Raw genomic sequence first — 27,528 nt, 5'->3', positions numbered from 1 at the left:
ATTACACATGCAATAAACTACAAGGTAGTAAGCAGGTGGGGATGATTTTTACTGCTTTGCTGATGAGACTTAGTGAGTCACATTAGTTTCTGACTGTTAAACACACTAGAAAGAAAACTAGGTATATCTCTTTTTTTACACAAAATAGTTAGACTGGTAAATTGTGTGAACAGCATCCCATACTATCAGATTTACTTGCTCTCAGTGCTTTTCTTCTAGAAAAAAATGTGCCAGTACTGCATACCTTTGAGTTCCTCCAGAAAAAAAGCACTGCTTGCTCTTCAGAGAAGGATGGGGAACCTGTGGCCCTCTAGATCTTGTTGGACTCCAACTTCCATCAGCCTCAGACTGCTTGCCAAAGGTCAGGAGTTACAGGCATTGTAGTTTATATGGAGGGCTGCAGGTTCACTGCCCATGTTGTAAGACATCTACTGCAAACTTCTGTAAGTGAGGAAGCATAAAATTCCATGTGAAAATGAGAAGGCAAAAAGGAAAACTCAATTTTATTTGCACTTTAATGGGAAACTACTTGATTTGCACTTCTTGATCCACTATACCAAATGAAATACAGCTGTCCTTTGAATTTGCACTAATCCAAATTTTGCAATGCAGTTCTCCAACCACACTTTACAAAAATACATATATGAGGGTAAAGTGTGCACGAAATACATATAGTAGTGATGATAACATCGAAAAATATTGGGGAGAATTGCTGGCAAAAATGTGTACATTAGTAAAAACTGCAAAATTGCTTGCAAAATGTGTTTATTAAGAGCAATTTGTACTAATATGTGGATTATTTTTCATGGTTTTTTTTTTTTTAAATAACTTCAGATTGCTGCAGGAATGTGGAAAACTGGATTTAAAATTTGAAAAACGAGAAACTGAGCAGGCCAAAATTGACAGATCATTCCTATTCACAAATGAAATAACACACATGGTCATAGAGAGTTCCCATAAGAGCATTAAATCTAGGGTCTAATATTACTTTGCTGCACACAATGTGTGAATAATCTTTATAGCCGAGGCACATAAACCCATTCTGTGCATTCATTATAAAAGTATGATCCATAGCAGAAGAGGACCAATACCTCATTCATAGAATTTAAGTTTCCTTTTGCATGTTTGAGCTTCCTGATTTGAGCCAAAGTCCTTCCAGTTAAGATCTTATATCGAATACGCTCTGAAGAGCTTGATTTAAAACCTCTTGTCACAAGACACTAATCTGACTCACTCCCTCAGTACAGGGATCACTGCTCAGTGGCAGAGTGCATGCTTTGGATGTATGAAATCCCAGATTCAGTTCCCACTATGTGAAGTAATAAGGAGATTTGTATTGGACTTCAGGGAATTCTTTTTTGATCTGCAGCCAAGCAGCTTTGGCAGTACTTGGCTAAGCAGACCATTGGCCCAGCTTAGTATAACAGCTTCTTATATTCTTACTGGTGCCGTATCATACCATGGAAAAGCTCTTGATCTTGAGAAAGGGATAAGAACGATAATAAGAAAGACCAAGGAAAGCACATGGACACAGTCAAAATTATTGTTACTGCTGTTTTTCATTCCAAGGGTTTAGGCATGGGAGGCAAGGAAGGATGAAATATCTGATCGAAGCTTTTTCTTTTGTCAAATATCTTCTAGTATTATAATATGAAGTAGTATTGTTGTAATGAAGATCTTGGTTCAAATCCCTATCCATCCATCCATGGAGCGGACTCAAAAGACCTTGGACTGCAGACCCTGCAAGGGCATAGATGGCTGCTGCTCCAACTTCTTTGGAAATATGTTGGTCCTCCTGACTGAAAGCAAATATCAATGGTTGCTGAGGGCTCTCCCCACTTTTAAAGAGGAGTTATGGTCAGTATGATCTTCTACCATATACATACATGGGTTGTGGTTGGGTTTTTTCTTTTCCTTCAAAATTGCATGCCACTGCCCGAGTCGAGAGATTATTCTGATGATTTCAGAAAATATAGATTGCCAAGCAGACCACCTTCTTAATTCTAATTATATTGTTCAATAAAATTGAGTGACAATGGACTTCTCTGCCTTGTGATAAAGCTTTAATGTGGTCCTTTCTCAAGCCTGCGGATAATCAGTGGGAAAGATTGATAAATTTACTGATAAAAACTCCTGTAAGATTTTGTTGAAAGTTTCCAACTGCAATTCCTAATGTAGACATTATTTCATGGAATTTCCAAGTATTGTGTGTGGCTTTGAGGGCCAAAATTGGGGGGAGTGTCACACTACATTACTTCAGAATAAATAAAATGATTTTGTTTTTCTGAACTTTTTAGTTTATTTCTTTAACTAGCTGTGTAAGCAGAAATTAGAGTTGTGTCATATGACCATTTTATAGTTTTTGAGCAGCATGTCTAAGTTCTTCTCTCTCTCTCTAAGTTCTATATCATCAGGTATTTTATTCACCCTTTCTCCATGTACAACTTTCATGCCCTTGATATAAATTATGGCTAAGGGTTATCACACCTCTCCTCATTCAGACCAATTTAGGTCATTGGTCAATGACAAGAATGATAAAGAGGATTTTGCATACTTGCTCCTAGGTGGCATTTCATGGATAAAAATAAACTGGGAACCTTCCAAAATATACTCAAAGCACAAGTGATTTATGACTTGCATCAGTGTTGTCTCACAGACTACTAATTTTCAGAGTGTGTAAATGGCTTAGCAATCTAAAACTGTAGAACTAGTGGTGCAGTATCCAACCACATTTGTTAATAATATTTGCAATTCGGGAGCAGTGATTTGAAAACTTCCATCTCCCTGGGAAACACAACTTGTAATAAAAGTTCTAAGCAGCTTTATTCAGACTGCTGCAGCAATGTGTCTCCTTAAGAAGCTAATTGGAATGTCCGGTTCTTAACAAAATAAAGAAATACATCACAATCATTTGACAATAACACAGGAACCAAGAATTAGAGAAGGCAAAAGAAAAACTGTGGTGGCTAAGGTGAGGTTGCTAGTCAACTGTTTATTTTTTGTCCCATTTCTGGAAGGGTAAGAGGCAAAGCACTTCCTCTCCCCCCCCACCCCGCAACTCCTGGTTCAGGAAAGACAGATTTCCTGCTCTCAGAAAACTCTGGGATCCCAAACATAGTGTGCATGGGGCCTTCCTGGATGTGTGTGTGTGTGTGTGTGTGTGTGTGTGTTTTGGGTTGGGGGTTTCCTCCTTTTTTGTCTGTATTTTGCTTTGAGGTATGTGTAGGTGATTTGCCAGATCTGTGGGGAGAGCTCATCAACAGTTTTTCGTCTGTGATATTGGTATTTTGTAGTGCCCACAACAGTTTTGAAGATACCCAAATATGATCCTTGGCCCAAAAAGGTTGTGGATCCCTGCATTAACTCATTTTAGGCCTAGCATGATTTCCTGCCCTTACTTCCTGTGCCGTTAAATTACATCTCCTAGCATGCAGTGCTTCGGTTTTGTTGCACAGAGACATTTATTTGCCTAAGAACACAACAAAGAGGTGCATGTTTGTAAAATATACTGCCTCATGTCATCAAAATATAAGTGACTTTTCTGTTTTAGCTACATAAATGTGTTAACGGCAAGACATATCCCTTTGTTCATCAGATGATGGATAAAAAACAAGTATGTATGAAAACAAAAGCAGACAAAACCTATATAGTGTTGCCATGTTCTGGAATGGCAAGTTTTAATAATGCAAGTTTAGAAAAACTAACAGTGAATTCAGTCTCCTTAATAGCCTTATACATAGCTTTAGCATGGGTGCTGAACAGGGGCTTAAGTTCCAAGCAATACATGCTTGAATTGAAATCCTTTTTAGCAATTGCTATAAAAAGGATTAGTGGAGGTTATGAAAGTTCTAGCTAAATTGATGGAATAATAAAAGAGAAAATTCTAGGATGGTGTTTACCTGCTGAGGTTGTGAGTGACAATGCATTAGCAGCTTAAGTACAGCTCATCTGGTGAGACTGGAAGCACTTCATACACGATGAATACTCTATACAAAAATCACTTTTGTGTATGAAACTGTATACGTCTCAGATGCCATTTGCCATACATCTTTTTTTAATGACAATGCACTCGTGGTGCAAAGCCACAAATGATGTGATAAGTCACAACCAGGACTCAAAACAATTTGTTACATGAAATTGACTACCATATGGGAAATGGTTGCATGTAAACCAGGCCTGACCTCTTTTCAGGATGGAGAGAAAACAGTCAAATCTGAACACTGTTATGTCTTGTCTGAATAACTATGCATGGTACAGCATGAGATTCTGCAACACCAGCAACTTCCCTATAAAGGTCAAAGGTGTCGTGACTTCTGCATAATTGGTTGTTGGCTTCTAACACTGAGTGGGATAATAACAGGAATTTAAGCTTATTGTTAGTTCTTCAGAAAGTGGTGGCTAGGTAACATTGGGTCCTGCATAGGCACCATACTTTCAATTTGGTTATGGTAATCAAATATTTCAAAAAGACTTGGCATTTAGTTTTGTCAGCCACTAGAGAGGGAGCAGGGATTTCATTTGGTCTGCACTTTTAAGTGGAATGGCCTAATTTGCACCTGCCAGAATAATGTATGGATCAGAATATAGTCATCCTTCAGATTTCACATTTCTCCAAATTTTATGATATGGTTCTCAGCTCAAAAAACAAAAACACAATTAATCTAGTGAAACATGCAAGCATAAGTAACATGGCCTGGGTAACCCACTTCCATTTTCCCCGCCGTCAGCCTCCAAACCACATCGGGAGACAGCGGGATGGCGGCGTTCCACCTCCCCGCTGTCCTCCGACCTTGTGGGGCTGGTGCTGGGGCTCTCCTGAAGCCTAGAGAGCGAGAGGGGTCGGTGCACACCGACGCCTCTCGCTCTTCAGGCTTCAGCAAAAGCCTGCATTCGCCCCATAGGACGCACACACATTTCCCCTTCATTTTTGGAGGGGGAAAAGTGCGTCCTATAGGGCGAAAAATACGGTAACTTCTGCTTATGTACCTCAAAGTATGTGTGAAGAAGAGAGATAAGAATGACACTGCTTCTGCTTTTAAAAGAAAAATGCTGTAAAATGCTGTAAAATCATATAATTATCACGTATTTCCCTCGATGTTTACCCAATGTTTACAATAAATATTGAAAACACAATAATAAAAAAACAAAACTATGTAGTCCAACAGGGGTTTAAACCTGTGGCCTTCCAAATGTGGTTGGACTCAATTTCCCAGCATGGCCAATGGGTCAAAGGTGATGGGCATTGTAGCTACTTCTGGAGGTCATGAACTTGATCAACAAGGATACATGAGTGTACTTAATAAGCATTTTGTCTCATTTTTGGCGAGAACTAAGATAGTAACAAATTCAGCCCATGGAAATAGATTATAGAAGTGACTACTAGACCACCATCTTAGTTAGTTTGTATAGACCAAAATATTCACAGCATAGTCCTTTGCATGTTTACTCAGATGCAAATTCCGCTTTGTTCAATGGAGCTTTTTCCCAGGTAGAGTGCCTCAATCTTATTTTGCAATTCTATGCATACTTAACTGAATGCAAGCCCTATTGAACTCAATGGGCTAAGAGTTCTTGCCAGGGCAGCACCAGTGGCACAGCTGCCACTTACCAGGATGGGTTGGGATAGGGAGGTGGTGGGATTGGGGAGGCAGGAGCAAAGTCGTGGAGCCAATTTGGCATTCCCACTGGTTTGCCCACATTACCATGTTCAGCACTGCCATCCTGCTTAGCACCTGTCCCACCAGTTGCTCCTGCCAGAAGCCCTTCACACATTCCTTCATTGTGGACTCCAGAACCAGAAACATGCCTCACAAATGTGAATTCTCTCCTTGGTCTCTTTTTTAGGCATAGGTGGAATGCCACAATTTTAACCACAACCCACAATTTCAACCACAATTGCTAAAATATCAAAACAGGTAGATGTGATGGTAGGGTTGTATTACACTTCCCTTTGTGTAGGAATAGTGACTTAGTTCACATTCTTAGAGTAAAGCCAACTTTACCACATATGCAGCTGAAATGTCTCCCAGAAACATCAAAGAAGGATGCACTCTCTTAATCACAATGCCATTCTTAGTTTCAGACAGATACTTCATTTTGTTGAGGTCTCCATTTTGTTTGGCTAAAATAAGAACAGTAATGCAGCTAAGATGACCAAGATATGAATGAACTATCAAATAAAAGTATAGAACATACAGATTTGCTGAAATTGAGAATAGATTAAACTTTCCTGTGAATTCTGGGAGACTTTCCCTCTTTCTTCCTATTCACTCTCTTTCTTTCTTTCTCTTTCTCTCTGGTAGTTTTGTATAAACGTAAGTGTAAATTCTTTCTCTTGTTACATGCCTGCCATCCCTGAAGCCTTCTTTGTGAAACTCCATATCGTTTCACATGCATCATTTTCTTTTTAAACATGGGAACTCTGCTCTTTTGTCAAGTACAACAAAAATATCCACAGAAGCAATGGAATGGCATTCAGGTGGCCAACATTTCTCATGCCTGTGCTGTTCCCTGCTGTTATCATCCTGGCCTTTGCCTATTTACATTCCTTGTGCTTCGTGGACTTATATGCTTCATGAAGCAGAGATATTGCACTCCATCAATTAATGTTGCTCTTGCTAGTTTCTAATTTGTAGGTTCCCACTGCCTCTTTGTTTCCTTATTTGAATGCAATATATTTTAATTTTACAGTACACGTCAGCTTAAATTAACATGGTTGTCCTAATGACATAATGTGACTTGAAGTTATGCAAATAACTTCTTTCCAGATATCTCTGATTAAGCTGAAGAAACCTCTTCCTAATTAGTTCTGAGATAATCAGTGAGAAATCACACTTGATTAGATATTTTAAATGCGCATCTCAAGTCCAAAATGGCAGTCTTTCCTGCCACATGACTTTTCAGAAGCTTCTTTGAGTTACTATGTCTTTGTTTTATGCAAAGCACTCTGAATGTTGTTGCCTGTTACAGCCTTCCCATGGCCACACTGAGATTAATTGCTGGCTGGCTTCAATGTGTGTTAAGAATGTTAGGGAATGGAATGTTGTCTTCAACTCCCCTTAAGATATCATTGGTGGATCATCTTGGAAGTCTTACTGGCTGTGGCGGTAAAGAAGACTGCTACTGGTCTACTGTATTGCCAGTCAGTATTATTGCTTTGGCAATTTCAGTGATGTTGACTTGACCAGGGAAATGCAGGATGGGGATATTAAATGAGGTATTAGAAATGGGAACTGCCCCACTGAATTCAATGGGGCTCGCTTCCAGGGTTAGGATTGCAGCCTCATTCCTTTGCACATTTATTCAGAAGTCCCGTTGTGCTTTATAGGGCTTACCGCCTAGTAAGAGATTCAGAGAAATGCACTCTGAACCATCAGAGCAGGGAGTTGTAGTAATGGGAGAACTTAATCTGCTGAATTTTTGCCTGTTAAAGCTAGCCAGAAAAAGCTGGGAATCCTACATATTCCACATCCACCCCCAGCCTTCCCATTCCCTTCACTTTTTAAAAACACTGATAACAGCACCATAGACTGTTGCTAGATGGTGCCTGGAGTCAAAACCCAACCTTATGTATGGGATTTACATGGTAATCCTATGCAAATCTACTCAGAAGTACATTTCACTGGTTTTAATGGAGCTAGCATCCTAGCAAGCTGACAGGAAATCAGAAGGGTACCATCGTTCTCAACCATCACCAACACATCACCATGGTAGGGAAGCTAGGGAACATGTATATTTTATTCATCTTTTATATGTCATTAAAGTCCTCAGAATGCAAATGCAAGCTTCAGCAAAGTTATTAATTATGTAATATTTGCAGCTTGCTTTGAAAAAAATAATAATCCAGTGTCAATGCATGCCACTTACATCTGCATGAACTCAATCCGGTCCTGACAACAAGGAACTATGCAAACAGCAGGAATTTCTGCCCCCTTTGCTGTCAGAATTCTCTGACACGCCTGAACAGAGGGCTTATGCTGTTTGATAATATTGCGTTCAATATTGCATTGTACAGGATGTGGGTGGAGGACCAGCATTAAACACTCACAGATGTTTCAATGGTTAATGCCCCCAGATCAGCTTTCAAGGGTGAAAGACAGCACCCTAAAGTCAACTCTCTGTCCTACTCAGTCTGCCTTTATTCCAGTAACTGCCAGATGAGGCTTGGGATGGTAACCCAACTTACAGGACAGACCCATTCAGAGGCAGTGGGTCTAACAATTAGCTCCTATGGCACACCTTAGTTTACCTAATAATAGAATGTACCTTGTCAGACAGAAAACAAAACAAAACACACATATGCTTATTAAGGTTCATCAGAACATAAAATAATAACATCGAGAACAGCAGGGCATCAAGGTTACACAGAAGGCAAATTACATCATGACTTATACAACATGCATAAGAAGTTTCATCAAATAAGATATAGGAAAAATAAAAGGATAAAGAACACACAAACACAAACAAGGAGCATTACATATATCTATAAACATAATTACGCCAAGCCACTCATTTGGTTTAAGAATATTATGTTTTAATAGCTACATTTCAAGCAAAGAACACGACTGGAACCTGCCCATCAACACTTTAACTGGTTTTGACCATCTTAGCAGTTTCTTTTTACAACCAGAGAATCACATGGTTGGAAAGGATCCCAAGAGGCCATTTAGTCCAAACTCCAAACTTATAGCAATATGCTTCCAATTAAGTCAGGAGTTCCCCAAGTACACAGAAACCTTCTGAGCAGGACATGGGGTCAGAGAGATAAAGCCCCATGTCGTGCACCCTATCATTTAAGTTATCGTCTTTCTGTGCAGGGCTTGTATACTGGTGGTGGTATGCTATGATTTGGTGTTGCTTTGTTGTGACAACATGGGCTGATTGTTTTAATTTTCCCTCTTCCATGGAAGTCAATATATATGCCATTTTGTGAAATGTAGTCAGTTTAGTACATTTATCTAGGATATGTAGAGAACTGCTTACTTTCATAAGTTGCAAAATCTAGCACAGGAAGTATATTGCAAGTATTATACTAGTATGGTCATTGATATCTGTTTTGCTTTAAACATACAGAAAAACAATAATGAAAGGCTACAAATGTGATCAGAAATAGATTGTCCCTGAAATATGTAGTTAGCTCCCTCCATTGTAAATTAATCAGCAGTTACCAAAAATCTTAACATTAATAATATCTTCTCCCAATGAAGCTAGCCCAGTCAATCTTCGTCTTCGGAGCATAGTTCTTGGGTAGATAGGATTTTGGAAGGTGATTCGCTTTCAACAGTACTGCATGCAAAAAGATGGACAGTTGAAACAGGAAAAAGAATTGGAAAAAATAGATTAAATACATTTAAGAAATGAATCTGTCCCTTCAAAATGTCTCCAGATTTGCAGACTTGAATAATATTTGTTCTTTTTGACTAGTTAAATCTAGGAAAATTAGCATAACCTATGTGGAAACCAAGGATGAATTTTGATTGGGAGAAAAGTTTTTGTTGTTTTTAACTTCATTTAAATATTTCTTTTCTTACTTCCCTGCCTGAAATCACTGAGCTGGAGATGATTTGGTTTGTACTCGCCAATCTATATGCCTTTCCCCATTTCTAAACCCTTTCCTTTTATTCAATTTCAGCAAGACTTCTCTTATCGTAAAGCACTACTTTCTAATATCTCTGCACCAATCTTAGTCTCCAATGCAATCTTTTTCTTCCTTTTTTATGTCTGGGATTTGCTGCAGCACAGCCATTAATTCCAGGATCTGCTCTCTGTTTCAAGCTCAGTGAAAGCCAAGACTTTATAGCCTTACTTTGGCTTCATCACATGTCCTGATGCCTTATTTAATCCAGGACATTTCATCCTAAAACCCAGATAATGTTTGGAATTTTTACTGTAGAAAGTATGTTGTATTTCTTTTGCTGTTAAAAATAGCTACTTTCGGCTACTCTGGCTGAAATCAATGGCTCAGCTCCCAATGATTTTAGTTGCAGCTGACCTTTGGTGAACATAGACTAATGTACTAAGCTGAAATCATTAAGGAGTACCTCTTAAACATAAGCTGAAAAGTGGCTGCTCTTGTGTTTTTAATATGGAGGCTTAAATTTACTGTCACTTCTTAAAATGCCGAATGAGACCATTCTTCTAAGTAAATCAGTTCTTTGAGAAGAACTGGTCCAGCAAGCAATTGTTTCAAAAGAACTGCAGAGTGCTAAATGTTAAGGTTCTGTTAATGGTGAATTGGACCTGGTATGCAATTTCTTGAGCTTTTAGTTTCACACCACATCACATTCTTCATGAATTATAACCAACCTTCTTTCCTGTTGCCAGTAATTCAGGAACCAGAGAATACTCTCAAATGTGCAAATCAAGGGTACAATGTAGCCAGGGCTAAGCACTTTACGGCTGCTGTTCCTTGCCCACTTAGCTGAGAGTCAGCCAGATACAGTATTTACAAGTGAAGATGTGTATCCCATTGCATTTTAATTCCAATTGAAACCCATCTGACTTGAATTAGATGAACTTTGGCTAGTTCAGGCATGTGGATAAACCAAAGATGGTATACAGGGTAAAATTATTAAATCTGTAGGACATGAGATTCCCACCATTTCTACATTACTTGGCTCTTGTACCTTTGACAGGTGTCTTTCAGCCAGAAAGAAAATAAGTAAAACTTCCTCCTCATAAAACATCATGCCAAGGATGGTTGGATGGAAATAAGTAAATAAGCATTGTTACCTTGTGTGTGTTCCTATGGCCCTGAAAGAAAGAGACAGGGAAGTGAAGGTTTCCAATAATGGCTTTGCTGATCTTCAACCCTATATACCACTTCAGCCATTGGGGCACATATCATATCCAATTTTTCTTTTCTTTTTGAGCACCTGCATCATCCATGATTACCTATAAACCATGGCCAAAGAGCCCCTGAATTCTAACAGTTCCTCATATTTTCTCCTTGAGGCCAGATTGATGCAATCCTTTGCCACTAAGGCTTGGTGGGTTCTTTGCTGCAGAGCCCTAGTCTTTCTCCAGATTTTAATCAAGATTATACTATATCAAGCAATATGGTGCTTCTAATGTACACCACTACATTTTTGCCATTTACGGGTCACAGACATGTTAGATGGGAGATCCTTGAGTAGAGCTTCCAATGTTTTTATTTGAACTTTAATATAGGTACAGGAGAATCCAAATTTCATTGGGGCCCTAGTGCTGTGGGAAGAGGGGAACGAGTGTTTACTGTGACAGGCCTGGTGGATTTTCCTATCACTGACTGGGTCCTCTGACTTTGTCTTTTGCATCAGGACTCCTGGTTTTACTTAGGCAAGTGGTGCGTTCAGCCCTTGCAAACTTTTATCAGGGAACATGCTACCTTGTAAACCAAAAGAGACAAGATCCTGCTTCCAGGGAGTCTACAATCTAAAACAGATGCGAGGCAAGGTTAGGACAACAGAGGAAAAAGGGTATGTGGGCACTTCAGTGAGTGCGAATAAGTGCTCTCGTTTTGGATTGTTAAGGTGTGAGACATCCCCATCACCTCAATGAAATGAACTGCTGGTTGACTTGGACATGTGTCAATGAATGTGATGTCTTTTTCAACGCCTCTGCAAAATTGCTGCCATATTCTGAAGAGAAAAAAAGAGGACACATTTGCCGACTTCTACTTTTAAATATGGATCACTATGGCAACTCTACCCATGAAAAAGTGGACTTGTCCTGGAAAAAAGAGGACACATGGCAGCCCTAATGACATGGCATTACCTTGGCAGTCTCACTAGGTGTGAAGATAAAGAGGTCTCCTATGGTATGACCAGACAAACTTAATTGCCAATAATACTGCTTAGGAAAATTCATTGAAGTTGAATGGACCTGGAGAAGATGGAATGGGGATATTAAAAGTGGGAGGGAGGAACTGTACAACCCCTACTTCTTTTATAAGAGGCATAACATAGCTTGCTTCCTTTCCCCAAAATTTTATCTATTCATAGATGTTGCCTATTTACCTGCTTTTATTACAAGGAACAGAAGTAGGACAGAGGGCACTGCCAAAGTGGATAGGGTTAAATATCTGTTCTGTAGAGAGGCATGAATCATACCCTGCTGAGAAAGACAAAATGCTTGCTTGGTTGGATTCTCTGGATTTGTATCCTTCTCTTCAGTGTAGAACAATTCCCAGGGGGGCTTACAAAAGTGTAAGGTACTTTACATTTGCATTCATATTCAAAACCGTCAGCACTACAATCTCTCAAAGATCAAACATAAAAAGAATGGTTCTAAGTATTAGCACAACTAAAAAAATAAATAAAAGCTAGATTTCATTTCCACTGCATGCTAGACTTCTGTGTTGCTACAGGTCATAAGGTACAACCAGCCTAGTCCAAGATGAGAATACAACCCACAAATAAGGAGCATCATCAGGACACCTTGCTAGAAAGGACCCTGATGCAGAAGGTCAGCTGTGCCCTCACATGAAGGAAAAACTGCCATTGCCCAATTCTATATTGCCCATCAAAAGGCACTCTGAGAATGTCTAGATATTAAAATTGCTATTTCATGATTTTATTGTCAGACAATGAAATAAAATTGCTTTTACAACCCATAAAATAAAAATGAATTATACAAGGTTCCTTTCCCCGAGACTGACTAAGAAAGATTGTGCTCTTTTGGTCAGTGTACTTCACACTAAAAGAAAATAAATGAAGTGTAGGGGGAGACAATCAACAGCAAACACTTCTCTAAACATTTGTTATATAACAAGGTCATCTTAAGAGACTGGAAAGGACACAATCTTCCCCTAATTAAGTAGCTCCTGCAAAAACTCTTTCTTTGTGATGCTTCCAAGATTTTATTTGGAGGGCAATAAATTTGCAGTGCATATTCATTCTGCTCCTATTATAAAGCATAATTAGAAGAACAAAGGTTAAGACCAACGTTTTATCCAGAAAGATCTTGTGCCAGTACTACAGTTTCCTCAGGCACTGGTGACTAGTCAAGATTAATTAGTCTGATGACCTACAAAGGATATTTTTCTCCATTTCCATTAGCTGTGCTTGGCAATGCCAAGAGTCAACAGTTGAAAATGAGTCAGACTTTACTTTCTTCATCACTGCCTTCAAAATTCTAACTTGTCTTCCTAAGATTATATCAAAGGGATAGATGAATATGAATTATGTCTTTTCAAGAGACTATTATAAGAGGAAAATAATTAACAAGGTATGTTACAAATGGATTGCACATGCTCTGCATACAGAAAGTTCCATGTTCACTTCCTAGCATCTCCAGTTAGAAGGAACAGGAGGATTGATGGAGAAAATGCCTGGCTGGGACTCTGGAGAGCCACAGCTAGTCAGAATAGATGGGCAGACAAATTTGGCCCCATCTACACTATACATTTAGAGCAGCATCATACTTTATGTGGACCCTCCACAAGAAGTCCAGAGGGGGACAACACAAGAATGGGCCTCTTCTTCAGTGGCTCCCCATTTGTGGAATGCTCTCCCCCAAGGAGGCTCACATGGCACTTTCATCACATATCTTTAGGCACCAAGTGAAAACAATCATCAATAACCAGACCTTTGGCTGATTACAAATGTGTTTATTTGAGAGAATTATTGGCTTTTCTGTTTGTTTGTTTTTTGTTATGTTATGTATTTTGTAGTTTCATTTTGTATTTTTATGCAGTTTGCCATGTGATCTCTGGATGAAGGTCGGTATATAAATTTAAAAACTAAATAAATAAATACCGCTTTAAACAATCATGGTTTCTCCAAAGAATCCTGTGAACTTTGTTTGTTAAGGATGCTAAACGTTGTTAGGAGACCCATGTTCCCCTCACAGAACTACAATTTTGGAGTGGTTTAACAATCAATTGCTCTTGAACTCAGGACGCAAGGGAGAAACATGCTAAGAGGGAGGCATGCTTGGCAAATCCACACCGTGATCCCCTCCCACCAGGAAACCAATGTCCCCACTGTGGAAGGACATGTGGATCCAGAATTGTCCTCCACAGTCACTTATGGACTCATTGTTAAAACTGCGTTTATGGAAGACAATCTTACTCGGCTATGAGTGATCGCCAAAGAAGAAGAAGAAGCTCTTCCCAGGGAATTCTGGGAATTGCAACTCTCTGATGAGACTAAGTGGTCTCTTAACTAATTCAAAATTAGTCAGAATAGTTGTATGCTATGTCCCTTCCTCACCCAGTGAGAAAGAATGGGTTACTCAACATAATTTGGCTCTTCAGAAATTTCACTCAAAAGCAAACATAAGGTGGCACGAAACTTTGCATTTGTTATGTAGATTCCCCTCTGGCACCTCAAAATGATGTTTTCATGCAACCTTTTCAAAGAAAATACCCCAGTAAGGCTCAGCAAGGCATTCTTTTTCTCCAAAGCAATTGTCCACCAGTTCCTCCACCCCCTTTCTTATCTAGGCTGTGCATTCTGCCATTTTCTACTGCAGAGCACTACAACATCTAACTTGTTTAACAAAACAAAAAAGGAAAATAAATAAAGCTGTTGTGCTGTGGCTGAACAGGAAATCATGCCAATGCACAGTTCAAGCTAGCATTACTTTAGTGCTTGGAGTAAAAGTCAGATTTTTTCCTCACTGTTTGAAATGGTCTTAGGAGGGTCTCTGGGTCCTCGTCCCCCCCAGGAGCAGCATTTGCAGCGTTGAAGGATTTTCACAGATTATTTTCTCCCTTTTTAATGCTGCCTTTTCCAGGAAGCTAAATAAACTTTGAATAGGTTTTGGACCCTTTGGCCATGCTTTATGTTTACTACGTCTTGTTCTTCAGGTAGGAAAATTGGAACAGAAGTTGTATGTAAGAACTAGCCAGCCTCCTCTGAGGCCTACAAAGGTTGCTCCTGACAGTGACATACAGCCTGGTAAACAAACCTGTCTAGATTTGAAGGAGGCTGCAGGGCTTGGTTTAACCACCGTGTACTACTCAGAAATGACAAATGGAGATGTGGAACCAGAAAGAGTTATGCGGCAGGGGCAAGGAAACTAGTTGCTTGCCACTTAAGACATTTCCCCAGCCTTTCACCCCTGAGCATTGAACCTAAATCTAGCTCATGTCAACAGTAAAATGAGCACTGAGGCTTTACAACACAATCTTGGTGCTTATTTGCCTCTAATGACAGCACAACATTTGCAGCAGAATCTGTTTGCTCATAGAAATCTTTTTTGGCAGATTGGATTTGGCTAATCTGAGGCAAAGAAGGAACACATTTCACAACCTTGCAACTAATATCATTCTCAATCTCATTTATAATATTGTAGAAACACTTCATTTAAACTGCATAGCTGTTTCATTGGTCTTCAAAATACATTAAATTAGCATTGACATCAATGCAGAAAGAAATTGGGATTCCTCTTCTCTTTCACGGTTAATTCATGGAAAGAAGCATGGTCTGAATTATATTTCTCATCTCTTTTATTGCTCTGCACTTTATTCTATATTTTATTGCAGTTTTGTTTCTCTACATTGGTATCAATGTATTCTCTCTCTCTCTCTCTCTCTCTCTCTCTCTCTCTCTCTCTCTTATGATCCATTAATCTCTTTGAAGTTTGAAGGTTCTACAAAAATTATAAACATATAGGGGTTCCCAGACCCTTCTACGAAAGTGCCCTTTACACTTAGGAAAACAGGGAAGCCATCATATTCAGCAGATCTATTTTGGCATTACAAGCCTGATTCATACTTTACCCAGATTATGTGGTAGGTCCCAAGAAATTTATTCCATATGGTGGGACTCCAAAATGCAACCATAGCATATGCATTTGCTTATTTTCCACATTTTATATTCTGCCCTCCAACAGAACTACATTCCTAGGGCACCTTATAGAAAAAACGAAATACACAATAAAACAAGCCCAGGACAACAATACATAATAACCACAGAGCAGAAGAACACAAAATAAAGCACACTGCCCAGAACTGTTTAAAAAGGCTTTCAAAGCCTGGGAAAATAAAAAGGACTTTTCTGTGTAACCAGGCAAGCCTTCCTGTGGAGGGTATTCTAAAGATGGCTCCTTCTCCATTCACCCACTTTAGAAGGTAAGGGACCCAGAGAAGAGCCTCAGATGATGACTTCAGTGAATGGACAAACTGGTACAGGAGAAGATGGCCCAAGACAAGTAGGGTGTTAAAAGGTAAACACCAGCACATGTAACCAAGCTTAGAAACCGGGCTGAAATTATTTCTGCACAAAAGAGAGATGATTCTGTCAATTGATGCCTGTTAGCTATCTAGCAGCTGTGCTTTGAAATATTTACAAACCCATATACAATGTATTGTCATAGGACTGCTGGTGCTCCTGTGAGCCATTCCCATTCGGCCCCAATAACCAATGCAATTGAACCTCATACATGTTACGACGTAAGACAGAGTCTGACCATCTAGAAGGTGCTCAGTTTTATGGCACCACATTCCTTAATTGCTGCACAAATAAGAGGCGATACCAGAGGCGTAGCGTTGGGGGGGGCACATTTTTTACATGCATATGAAGCCATTCTAATTTGTCATTCCCCATCATGTGAAGGCAAATAGTTAAAATGTAAGATGTCTGAAGCATCATGGCGAAATAAACAGAACTTGCCACCTTCTTCTACATCAATGAGCCTTAAAAGTGTCTCATTCTTGTTTGCTGACACTTGTAGCAGAATGCTTGCATTTGGCAATATCTGCCAGTATTGGACACGCTAAGGGAACCAGGCATGTTATTTGTTGTTGTGAACTCTCCTTTTTATTCTTTACTCATCCTGTTGCCATAGAAATAAATCCAAACACCAAACACTTTTTTCTTCTCCCCGACTTAAAGGCCACTCATTCCATTTAATTCCAGAGATTCGCCATCAATTGTGTGTGGGGGGGGGGGACTGAAGTAAAACAATGCACTGGGCTGTTTAATAAAAAGAACCTTGATTTGCACAAGGCTGTGAGTGAATCAAACTGAAAAGCCCTGGGAAAAAGGTGAATCTGTGCACCAGAAGATTGCCTGCCTCTCCCTATTATTAGGTACAAAAATAGAATGGCTCTTGTAAATTGCTGCTAACCTCATCTCCAACAAACCTGACAGGAGAAAGACCATGCTGGGTAAGCTATTTTGATATTTAGAAAATTAGGCTTTAAAGAAAAATGTGGTGAGACCTCAAATTTATGCCACAAAGTGAGACAAAAGAAAATAGCTCCCTCATCTGCACAGTCTATAAATGGATACCAAAGCATTTCGTGAGCTAAATTAAATGCAATGTTCAGGGATGTTCTTATGAGATTTCACCACTTTTACCCGCGGTGTTAATAGTGTCGGCGTCACTTCACATAAATTATTTTCCTACATAGATTTCATTCTGTAAGAAAACAGACTGTAATAAATGTCAAAGACTCTTTAGCATTTTGCCCATTGAAAAGCATGCATGTGCTCTTACATGAGAGTTATATGAGCCATATTCACACCATATATTTAAAGCACTATGATATCACTTCAAACTGCAACCGCTTTCCCCAAAGGATTATGGGAACTACAACTGTTCCTGGACAAGGATATAACCTTGAGGCTAGATTACTTGAATGCACTCTATGTGGGCTGCCCTTGGGTCTGGTTCAAAAGCTCCAGTTGGAGCAGAATGTTGTGGCCAGATTGCTGATGGGAGCTTCTGGTCAAGAACATGTGACACCATTGTTAAAACAGCTGCACTGGCTGCTCATCTGCTACCAAGCATAGGTTCAAGGCTCTTGTATTGATTTACAAAACTCTGAACAACTTGGGTCCTCTAGGTTCTTTTCCCCCTAAGTCCCGCCCCCCAAGGAAAAAAATCAGGAAATTTCAGACTTAATCCAATGAGAGTTTCTGAGAGTTACTGCATTATGGCACAGTTAGTTTGTAAGGGATTGTGGGAGTAATTTAATCCATTTTCTTGTACTGGTCAGGATTTCCATGCCAGGAATGCTTCTTATTCCTCATAAAACAGAAATCTGTATACTTAGACATCAGGAATAAATAGAATGGGAATAATCAAGATGAATATAATAAATTTCAACCTGCAACTCACTCCAAGTACTCACCTGCCTATTTCTGTTCTACCAAATGGAAAACGGTATAGACTTACATGGTATTGCCCCAGCAGTAGTGTGTGGCTGGCATGCCACAAAAGCAGGTTTCTACTATTCTACTCCTGGAGATGATTCTGTGAATTCTTGTTTTTCCATAGTGGAGTTCCCGTGTCTTTAACAGCTGCACAATAAGAATAAATGAATCTCATACCCTCCAGTCTTCATGCTAGTAAAAGCTGTAGCTGTTGGCTATTTACCTACTGCACAGCTGTTAAATGCACACAGGGTATCTCACAAGGAATATCTATCTATCATCTATCTATCTATCATCTATCTATCATCATCATCTGTTGTGATCTTTTGAAGGATAGGATTGAATGAAAGCTCTTCATTTAAGAAAATTAATTCAGGAATGTGCACTGCACATTCATTTTTTTAAAGACAGAGAAACATATCCCATCGTAGGTAGCTAACCAAATATGCATTACCTGGAGCATGGTTTTGGGCTTCGTTGCAAAATATACGTTGACACAGAAAGATGGGCAACAATATCTGTGCCATAAACAGAATATTCTGTATTGCTGCCGCAGGACATTGACTGTGAGAATTCTACATTATACCATGCCTAGCCATAAGCAAACTTGCTTTGTAAATTACTGCATTCCTTTATTCCACCACTCACTCATCTATTTTCAGTATTGAAAATGAGAAATAATTATTAAGGCTCTAGCAATATGTGCCAAGATTTCTATTACCATTTCCAATATTCAGCAATAATACACATTATAAGTACCCAAGCCTACATGTCAAGTTGCCACAACATCTAGTAATGAGTTTGTCTTGTTATTTTTTTCTAGAAAGTGTGCTCCAAAAGTATGCTTTGCTAGATATGTTCATTTTTTAAATCTACATTAAAGAAGAAGAAGAAGAGAAGAGTTTGGATTTGATATCCCGCCTTTCACTCCCTTTAAGGAGTCTCAAAGCGGCTAACATTCTCCTTTCCCTTCCTCCCCCACAACAAACACTCTGTGAGGTGAGTGGGGCTGAGAGACTTCAAAGAAGTGTGACTGGCCCAAGGTCACCCAGCAGCTGCATGTGGAGGAGTGGAGACGCGAACCCGGTTCCCCAGATTACGAGACTACTGCTCTTAACCACTATACCACATTGGCTCTCACAAAATAAACTGAGCTACACATGACAGTATTAAATCTATTTCCAAGCTATTTCACCTACTACTTTGTATAAACTAGGGCTTGGGAGACCAACCAAGAGCCATAATAGCAGAAGCAATTGGGTAAGGATGCTTGGGACTGAGTAAATGTATAATGAAGGGAACCATTCTTAAAAAAAAAAAAGAACACAGAAAATGGGAACTTTTTCTTGAACATTCCCCACTTTCTCTAACTGATATCCCCAATCAGAATTGAATCTGGAGGAGTTTGTCCACTACTGCGTGGGCTTTGCCAGGGTTGGTTTTTTTTTGGGGGGGGGGAGGAGCAAAACCCACATGATTGGTCACTTAGTGAAGTATTTCTATTGTTTTACTTGATCTAAGGGGGGCAGCTGCCTCCCCCTTGACCAAACCCATACCTTCTACCCTTTTGGAAGATACAGAGAACATGTTTAGCAATAGCTTACATTTAGAATTTTGAGGAATTATGATGTCACTCACAAAATGGAGGCCGTGGAGGTCTGGCACATGGCAAAATGGTCCAGGAATGGCCCCATCGGCCACCTTCATAAAAAGCCACCTACAGAAGCCACTGCCACTGTTGCTCTTTCTGCTTAGAAAGGATGAGACGACAGGTATCAAAAGATGACATCCAATGAAATGTGGGTAAGGCTGAGCCAATATAAACAGGAACTAAGCAGGAACACCAAACAGCCTCTCATGCATTGTGAATTCTTGAAATGATATCTACTGTGACCTTTCATGGACACAATAGGATGTGTTGATGGGCACATTGGCAATACTGGCTTACATGTCCTAGATATGGACAGTCAAGCTGCCCACACTGGAATGAGGGTCAAAATCTGCTCCGCATCAGTGTAGGAAGTCCCTGCTCTCTTATTACAATCATGTTCCCATGGAAAACAGAAGCACCCAAAAAAACGGACTTTGTAAAAAGTTTAAAACTGTAGCAGAGCCATACATCAAACTCCTATTCAATTTACTCGCTACTTTATTGTAGGGATGGTTTGTTCTCAGTTTCTCATAAGCTTGGTTCTCCACATTTTCACATCCGTTCGGATTCCGCCCCCCCCCCCATGAACATTCCTGAGAAATTAGGTTCCCATTTCTTCTAATCTACACTTTTTATATGCAATCTTGCATTTCCCTTAGCCTATCCTTAGGAGGGACTGGTTCAGCTCCAAACCCTTCCTGTTCTGACAAACTGCTTCCTTCTCTGTTCGCACCAGTAGAGCATTGGCTGGGTTCCGACTCACCCTCAGCTATTCTCTTATCAACTGACATTCCAAGGGGCAGGGGAGTTGGCACCCGCTGACGCTCATCCTGCCTGGCAGCTAACCCTCTCTGTTCCTTTTTTTAAAAATAATTTTTATTAACCGACGAATCAAATCAAATCACATCACATAAATTTCGAATTACAAAGCCGAATTTTAAATTTTTTGTTGGGGGGACCCATATTTCAAGTTCCGAAGGGGATTCCAATCATCTTCTTGCTGCTGCGTTAATATCCACAAATCTGTCCAAATAATGTTCATAATTCTATCCAGTCCCATCTTGCTGTTCCCACATCTCATCTTGTTCGTATATTTTTCTTTTTTTCTTCATGATCTCTTCTGATAATCTCCTTAAGCAGGTAAACACCAGTTATAATCCTGTGTGAATTTTCCGTTCATCCAATCATCATGTCGAAATGGTTTCCATATATCATCACTCTCTTAAATAAAAGCACTCTTTCCATCATTAGTCTTGCAAATCTGTTGCCTTCTTTAGTCCCTCTGAGGAGGCTCACCCACAATATGAAAACAGATCTATTCCTCCTCCCAGACATAAGTCTTTCGACAGAACTTGCCAAAATGGCAACGCTATTTTTTGCTGCGTCATTCCAAAGTTCTTATACTTTCCACGACCTCCTTAAAACATGCTTGGGGTTAGAAAATTATCTCCACACAGTCTTAAATCCTCAGCTTAGGTCATTTAAGCGGCATTTCTGACTTGTGGGGGGGGGGATTCTTGGTTAATCACATAGAGAAAAGAAAGAAAAGTCCCCCCCCATCCAGTCCCATTGCCGAACATACTGAGCCTTGGTGTGTCTTCTCATGATTTATTCCTGTTCCTCCGACCCGTCTTGTTTCTCAGAGATCTCTTCGGTTAGCAGTCTTTACTCCCCATTCTTCCTTGAAATATGTGCATTAGCTTCCTCCTAATTGTTTCTTTTGAAGTTGCTGCAGCTAGAGGCGCGAATCAGAGACAGCGTCCAGGAGATCCGAAGTCCACACAAGGGCTTTCTGCCTAGTGCCCCCACCCCCTCAAATTCGGGGGTGGTATAGGGCACAGCAGGCAAGGGCAGTCCCCCCCCCCACACGCTTGGGGGGGCGGGAGGCTGTTTACTCCCATCACAGCCTCTTAATTACCTCGTGTGGGTCAGAGAGATGTTACTGTCAGCCATCTTCTGATGTGCCCCTAGTGGCCCCCTAACCCTCTCTGTTCCTGGCAGCTTTCTTCAGCTTGTTGCAACCCTTTACTGCGATCTGGTTGTAAACCTTCACTGGGGGCTGGCTGCAAACCTTCCCTGGTAGGTGGCTCATTCATGACACATAAGGGGCCTCAGGGGAAGATTGACCATATCAAACCTAAGTTTGGGTTTGGTATCTGCCTGTTTGGAAGCTACACCCTAATCCTCCAGTAAGACCTTCTTACTTGGCTTGCACCACAGCAATGGCCGACTCTCAGGGTACAGGTTTGGAGCAGTCCAAAACCAGCAGATCCATTCCATCAACATGGGGCTTGTGGAATGATAAACTGATCCTGGGACCCAATGCCATGCTACTTTTCTTGACGTCTGTTTTGTCAATTCATGCAGCCTTGTAAGAATCCTGCTTTGACTCAGACTTCAGAATTCAGAAATTAATCTGAATCTGATGTATACAGCCCAAGAAAATATTTCTTTGGTTCAGAAAATGGAACGTTTTAGTATGGACAGGGTATTTATCCTTTATTCAAGGATACTTCAGAGATCTGCTTTTCATTAATTTTAATTTAGATAAACCCAACCGATACTGTCATGATCAGTTGCCAAGAGACTTCCCAAAGCTACAAATCTCTGAATTCCCCTCCCCCCCCCAGCTTCCCATTTGTGTGATGATGTGATGGTACTTCTAACTGCACAGGAGAAAGTTATGCAGGAGCTGCAAGGAATGAAAGACAGGCCATTAAAGGCTCTCCCATGAGGATAAAAGTAGACAAAAAAGAACCTACATTTTTATTCTTTATGGGAATAGGAACCTTGTACCTCAGAAGATGAAATTGGAAGGGAGCTATCAAAAATACATTCGCCCAGGCAAGTCATCCATAAATTCTAACTAGTATCAATGGAGTTCACTCCTTGAAGTGCAGTAAGAAACAGCGAAACATGGAAACACTCCTATAACTCTTTTTCTCTGCTTTGAACAGAAGTGAGAGTTCATGCTGGAACTCACAGATCAAATACCTTTTAATTTGAACAACCTGGACCCTTAATCTGTAAAATCTGCTTTCGGGTATATTTCTAACTTTTTAAAAAAGTCTGTCTAAGATTAGGATTCATTTTCCCAATAACAAAATAAAGGAGAAACATCACACATTCTTATTTATCGTTCTCAGAAAGCTTTTTTTTTTTTAAAAAAAAGAACTTGTATCAGTTTCCTTCCCACAGACAGATACCCACAGATCCCCCCACTTGGTTCAACATTTTCTGTAATTCGGATTTTTCCTTCCCATAACAGCAGAATTGCACCAGTTTCCATCCTGCCTGCGAACTGTTGAATTAGGAAATGAAGTATGTGGATGAGGGGTAGTGATGGGTGGGTCTGTCAGTTTCAATTCCTCATTTTTCCAGACTGCACTTCTCCACATTTCCACATCAGTTTGCAGTTTTAAAAAAACTTTTCATGAAAATCCACCAGTATTTTAGTATGAATTTCTTCCAATAGCCATGTTCGCTTGCAATTTTGCCTAATGTACACATTTTTTTCCAATTCAGTTTTCCTTGAAATAATGCATTCTTGTATTTTCCTTTCATATATGCATTTTTATGAGCACTTCATTCCAATATGTGAATTTTTGTACAATCTGCTTGCCTGGAGAACAGGTTTGCAAAATTCAGAAAAATACAAATTTGTAAGGATGGCTTGTGCTTCAGTATTGAAAGTGATTTGCATTGAGAGAGAGAAAAGCTTCTGCAGAGGAGTTGGAGGAAGGCAAGACGTGGGCAAGGAGAGCCCCATAGTAGTTACCAATGCACCAATTTTGCCCCTGTAGCTTTCCTACAGGAATTTCCCAGAACAAATAATAGAATTGTAGAGCTGGAATGGTCGCTGGCATATAAGTGAAAGGGCTTCTGGGCCTTTTTTTTATAGTAAAGTCCCAGCAACCATGGCAAATTGTAATTCCCAAATATATTTCTGTTGGGTATTACTGGTAAAGCATTGTGACCTAATTAATCCCTTCATTCCCCAGTCACTGATGCTGGAAGGACCCTCATTGCTGCTGGAAAGTAAAAGGTCCAGGAAGGTCCAGGAATGCTCACAATCAGGGAGAAGACAAATGGAGGGCATATTAAAAAGACTGATGGAGAATAATTCGGAATAGGCCAAGTCCTTGAAATATTTCGGGGAATACTTGAGAAAAAATCCAACCCATTTCTGTGGAGTCACTGAAAATGCTTCGACAGAATAAACCAATTGCAACTGAAATGTGGGGCAGAGGAAGTTTTCCCACCAGCACTCATTGAACCACCAATACTCATTGAACCCTCTTCATTTTCAACAGTAAAAACCAATTGCTTATCACATCATCGCTAGTCCTACACTGTTGCACAGTGATATGGCACTGGGAGATTTTAGATTAACCATATTTCAAAATCAAATACTGTAATGGAAAATAATAAAATTATTTAAAATACCAGATATGCATCTAGATTCAGTGTTCAAATCAGGCTCTACTAGAATCTGAATACAGGCACCTAGAATAGATTGTGGTTTCCAAGGGGAAACCTTTTAACGCATGAGAAAGTGGCAAGCATTTGTATTCCTCCTTACTTTTGAGAACTCAAAATCAATTGCAGGTCACACACCACTAGTTAAAGACAAAGCTCCTCTCTTTCCTAATATAATCCCCTGAGTTGATCTTTGGTCAAACTGTGAAAATAATTTTATGTTCCAGCACTTCAACCTAGCTTTAACATTTAGCTGGATATATTTATGTTCTGCTATGAACATCACAATGAACTGAGTATGTTCGCCTACACATTCTCTCTGCTTAAATTAACCCTGTGGAAACGGAGAGCAACAGGTTACCTCCATTTGAGGGGAAAAAATCTGCTCTTGGAATGTCAGAAAATAAAAAATCTCTCTCTGTGTGTGTGTGTGGGGGGGAACCATTCAAATCTACACAAATTGATCAAGATTGCCTACTCGTGTATTATTTGTAGTCCTAAAGAATTTGATATTATTCACTTAAATGTAATATTACTTACAAAGTAAAATGTTGCTCCCGGGAACTCTGTTGATTCTAGCATGGCAAGATGTGAAAGAGGGAGAGGGCTTCTGCTTCTTTAATAGTACTGCTGAAATATCCTCTGCCCTCTATCTTACGTCCACCAAAGGCATGGGTGTAAGTCATTGCTGAGTGAGGTGGAGAAGCAGAAAGCACTGGCAGGATCAGGATCTTGCATTTTTCCCCAAGGACATTTAGAAAGGCAATTGCTAGAGACTGAACCCCCCACTTTACCAAAGATAAAGCATGTCAATATCATCTCTGTAAGTTGTATGTCTTGACTCCTGCAGAGTGAACAAAGATCAAAGGACTAAGTCAGCCATACACTAACATAGATGAAATGGAGAAATTGGTTTCATTCATGCTATTTTCAGTTCTTATCTTAATCATTGTCAAGGGAAGATTCAGAGTGTACTATTTTCTGTCTCGGGCTTTGTTATGAAAATGAGACTACAGGAATTTAATCAGTACAGCTTGCGGAAAGTAGTGGCTGATCATTCTGCAATTTCTTTTAATGTTTATTACTGGATGTTCCTGGAGCTATTAAAAGAAAAGCACAACTGGACGGAAACCAGAATAGCTATAAAATATAATTAGAAGAACCCAAGAAATCACGCACTGGGGATGCCATTTTTATGGCCAAATATAGGCGCTTACTACAGATGACAAAGTAGTTATTTTTCAATTACACTAACTTGTGCTCCTGATAACGTACCTAGGCAGTTGCGTATGATTGCTCAGCAATTCAGAATGGCAAAATCTCAAGATGAGTTTGGGTGAAAATAGGTCCCCCCCCCCACATCATCATCACCATTCATTCAGAGGCTGTAGCTGTCTAGCAGTCAGCTTAGCACATGGGACACCATTCGCCCCCATCCCTGTAGAAGGAATGCAAGGTAAACATTGCCTTTAAGCCACCAACTACATTGCCTACTAAAACAAGTTTCACAGTGACTGGAAGGAGGACTCATCCAACAGGTTGGGGGAGGAGGCTGTGGCCTTTACCTTTAAGAATAAAAAAAATCAAGACAGCTCTGAGTCTCAGTAGCATAAGATTTTCCCAAGAACATAGGAAGCTGCTTCGAGTTCAGTATTGTCAGCAATGACTGTCAGTGGTTTTAGGCTGGTGTTTCTCCCAGCCCTAACTGGGGACACCAGGGATTGAAGCTGTCACCTTTTGCATGCAAAGCATGCACGCTACCACTGAGCTGTGGTTTTTCCCCTGGAGTGCAGTGACAGAACTACTCCTGGTATTTTTGTTACTTTCCCGTCCCCTCCTATTTGTGTCAACCTTTGCAGGAGCACTGATCTGCAGTGTCCCAGAAAAGGTCAGAATTCGACTTCATATTCGCCCTTATCCAAACCACTACTCTGCTCAGGCACTGATCCAGAACCTGTATGGCCCGCCTGATTCAGATGTAACAAACAGAACTGATTGTCATCAATATATATATTTTTTAACCATGAAAATAGAACTTAAAGAAACTTAAGCTCGGTCCTGCTTTTAAAAACAGGAACTTCATTTATCCAGACCTGGCTTACAGACATTATTATATAAACACATGTACATCACACCCCTCTCTAAATGTTGTTTTGTATGCAATTGCCCTTTAGTCTCTATTACATAGATGCCATTGATTTCTGAATATTCATTGTCAAGCTTAATTCAGTTACCATTTAAATGACAACACTTATACCGTTGTCTCTTAGGGATGAGCTGACATGAACCAGATACACCCTACGAGTGGCCATTATCTAAACGGTTTGAGTGTGAATGAGTGAGTGCAAGAGCTGTGTGCTTGAATGTGCTATATGTTCACAGTGAGGATGAGAGAGGGGGGAGGATGGAGAGACAAGAGGAATTCTAGCAAGCGGGAGTTAGAAAACTGGGTGGACCTCAGCTCTGTGTGTCTAACTGTCCACATGTGTGGCTTGCAGTGGCATGTGGCCCTCAGAGGCTAATCATTCCTAAGTGTGCCCCAAGGCATAAAAAAGGTTAGCTAGCTCTGGTCTAAGGTCAGCATAGAGAGAAGTGCTCTTACCCAACCCTTCCCTCTCATATTGTGATGTGACCAACAGCCAGGGTCATTTGTAACATGGCGTCACTTTATGCAACTGAATCACAGGTGTTACGGCCATCCAATGTTTTATTCAACCCTGTTAGAATCCTTGCATGCTCCTTCGTGTTCCATTCTTCAGCCAATTAGTTCTATAAAAACATCATTTACCAGCACGCCACCTACTATTACATACTGGGCCTTTCTTCACCACCAGTTTTCTTTCTGACTGGCTGGACCATTTCTGTTCATCACAAAGCAACTGCTCAACTTCAGATGTTGTGACTGCTCACTGAGATAACCATTTGGGCCTTTTCATTATTACCCTACAGTACTTGTTACTAAAATAGGAACTATTCTACCCAATAAAATATTGAATAATATAATTGCAGAAACTTATCTTCTCTGACACATACCACTCTTTCATCAACCCACAGGTCTCCTTTTAAAGTAATGAGACCTTTTGAAGTTCAGAAAATGAGGCTCTATTTTTAAAGTTGTTTTTGAAGCAGTCCTAATACACCCTATTCTACAGGCTACTTTACCGTATCTTCTTCTAAAGTCTGTCACCTTTCCATTGTCTTTGTACAATTCCAGGAGATTTTTTTGTTGTGTTTAGAGCACAAAAGACTATTAGTGCCAAAAATGTGAAGGATCTAAGACATGATAATTATTCCTGGAGTGGAAAGAAATAA

General features: G+C 40.0%; 1 long non-coding RNA gene across 1 annotated transcript; it reads right to left on the bottom strand.

Moving 5' to 3' along the window:
- On the bottom strand, window positions 1-27,512 carry LOC310704665. Its single transcript, XR_014524951.1, has 3 exons — window positions 27,379-27,512; window positions 24,757-25,060; window positions 1-441 (listed from the first exon to the last, which is right to left on the bottom strand). It is a non-coding gene; the product is annotated as an uncharacterized lncRNA (long non-coding RNA).
- Window positions 27,513-27,528: the final 16 nt, after the last annotated feature.

This window comes from Podarcis liolepis (assembly GCF_965112155.1).
Source record: "Podarcis liolepis genome assembly, chromosome: 4".
NCBI lineage: Eukaryota > Metazoa > Chordata > Lepidosauria > Squamata > Lacertidae > Podarcis > Podarcis liolepis.
The sequence above is the reverse complement of the archived record's forward strand: the minus strand, read 5'-3'. Positions and strand labels throughout refer to the sequence as shown.